General features: G+C 42.1%; 1 protein-coding gene across 3 annotated transcripts in view; it reads right to left on the bottom strand.

Moving 5' to 3' along the window:
• The window catches only part of GFRA2 (GDNF family receptor alpha 2), a 139,350-nt gene that overhangs the window by 81,524 nt on the left and 55,118 nt on the right, over window positions 1-2,708 (bottom strand). The gene's annotated exons all lie outside the window — the stretch shown is intronic.

Raw genomic sequence — 2,708 nt, 5'->3', positions numbered from 1 at the left:
TGGCCCAGGATCGGACATTGTTTCGTTCTGCTGTGCATGGGGTCTCTATGAGTCGGTTCCGACTCGATGGCACCTGACAACAACAACACCTCTACATATGGCAATGGTAGTGAGGTTGGCCCAGGATTGGGCAGTGTTTTGTTCTGTTGTGTATAAGGTCGCTATGGGTCGGTACCAACTCAATGGCACCTAACAACAACAAACACCTCTACAAGAAAAAGACAAGCAACCCAATTAAAAAATGGACACAGAACATGAACAGATACTTCACCAAGGAAGACACTTGGGCATTCAACAAATATATGAAGAAATGTTCACAATCATTAGCCGTTTTTGTTGATGTTAGGTGCCACCGAGTCAGTACCAACTCATAGAGACCCAGTGCACAACAGAACAAAACACTGCCTGGTCCTGGGCCAATCTCACAATTGTTGCCATGCTTGACCCCACTGATGCTGCCACTTTGCCAATCCATCTTGCTTGGGGGTCTTCCTCTTTTTCTCTGACCCTCCACCTTAACAAACATGATATTCGTCTCCAGCAACTGGTCCCTCCTGACAATGTATCCGAAGTATGAGAGACGAAGTTTGGCCATTAGAGAGATGCAAATCAAAACAACAATGAGATATCATCTCACACCAGCAATGAAAGCAAAGATCAAAAATGCAGAGGACAATAAATGCTGGTGAGGATGTGGAGAGACTGGGACCCTCCTACATTGCTGGTGGGAATGCAAAATGGTCCAACCACTCTGGAAAACAGCATGACACTTCCTCAGAGCGCTGGAAATAGAAATACCATATGATCCAACAATTCCTCTACTTGGTATATATCCACAAGAAATACGAGCCATAACACGAGTAGATATATGCACACCAGTGTTCATAGCAGCACTATTCACAATAGCAAAAAGATGGAGACAGACTAAGTGCCCTTCAATGGGAGAATGGATAAACAAACTTTGGTATACACACACAATGGAATATTATGCTACCTTGAAGAATACCGAGGAAGATATAGGCCACCATATAACATGGATGGACCTTGAGGACATTATGCTGAGTGAAGTTAGTCAGTCACAAAAGGACAAATACTACATAAGACCATTAGTGTAAAGCTTAAGGAAAGATACCTATACTAAAGGGAAAAAAATAATTCTTTATGTTGGTTACTGGTGGGAGTGAGGTGTGTGTGGGGGGTGTGGGTTTGGTGGAAGTAGAGAGAGGTGACGGTAGAACACAGGGTAGGAGGCAGACACATCATAGTTCGGGTTCTGGGGAGGGTGATACACAATAAGGGGGAGGGGTAGAAGAACAAAGTAGATGGGGAACACTGAGACAGGTTTGCATGGACTAAATGTGACAAAAGTAAATAGTGATGCACCCTCAAACTTGGGACAACAGAGCCCTGTGACACAGAGATCGAGGCATAGTCTGAAAACAGGAAATAATACTAAGATACTTGACTATCTTATGAATATTGGTTTCCTTGCCTACTTTTGTAAAATAGATACATGAGTGGGATAGAAAGGAATCTCAGAAAACATGATTACAGAAAATTTGTAAGCCCGTCTTCAGCCTTTAACTCATTGGAATACCTAAAAGGGGTTCTACAACTTGCCCAGTGAAATAGGCCTCTTGCAGAGCCTTTGCAGTGTATAGGATCTTAGGTGGAATCCTGAGCCCCATCCAGAACCTTCTGAGGTGGGACGTTCCCACTAGAAAGGACAAGCAGATCAGCCTGAAACAGCTAGAGTGACAAAAGATACATCTTCAAAGAAAGATCATCAGAAAAACCCAAAACAAAAATGGCAAGATGATTATCTACTACAATAATAAGCAAGTTGTGACCTATATCATGGATATAGTAGCTCAAAATACCAACAGAGAGGGAAGGAGTCTTCACGTCAAGTATCAATGCTATCCCCTCTGTACACAGGGTGGATAGGGACCGGCAACTTAGACATTGGCTACCAAAAATGAGGGGGCAATAAAGGCACAAAGTGACTGGCTTACAAGGTTTCAAGAGGGAGTTTAGTTTAAGAGTGTGTGGGAGAAGATAGAGTCCCCAATGAATAGTTTTCATCTTGTCTAGGTGGGTCTGGTTATAAGAGATGGGGATAAGATTCTTATGATTCAATAGTGAGTAATTGTTATCATGACTAATTGCGACTGTCACAATTGTAAAGACAGAAGTTTTGTAACAAAAACAGGGGAGTAGTTAATCTTACAGTCCAGAAACAAAGGATCCTAGCACCATCAGGGAGAAAAGAACAAGTGGAATGTGGGACCTTTTTCAGAGAAGCAGCAACACCAGAGATGGAGGCAGAAATGGGGACATGGAGAGGGGAAGAGGCTGAGGACTCTAGATTCATGGAAAGAGAGAGACTGAGAGCTGGCAGCCAGGAGACAGACTTGCAGAATGTGACCTTTGGCGGTGTAAAGTATTATATATGCCTGAGTGTTTAAAAAAAAAAGAGTTAGAATGAATAGAGAGAACTATTGTCAACTGATAGTACATGGAGGGGATTATAATCATTGTAATGAAATAAGGTATATGATTTGTTGAATGTAAAACTGATGATCTGCCCTGTAAACTTTCACTAAATTGACAGTAAAACCATAAAAACACACACATATATATATCACATGCCTAAAAGACTAGGACATATTGTCAGGAGGGAACAGTCGCTGGAGAAGGATGTCATG

The sequence above is a fragment of the Chrysochloris asiatica genome, unplaced genomic scaffold (assembly GCF_000296735.1).
Source record: "Chrysochloris asiatica unplaced genomic scaffold, ChrAsi1.0 scaffold00064, whole genome shotgun sequence".
NCBI classification, from domain to species: Eukaryota; Metazoa; Chordata; class Mammalia; order Afrosoricida; family Chrysochloridae; genus Chrysochloris; species Chrysochloris asiatica.
The sequence above is the reverse complement of the archived record's forward strand: the minus strand, read 5'-3'. Positions and strand labels throughout refer to the sequence as shown.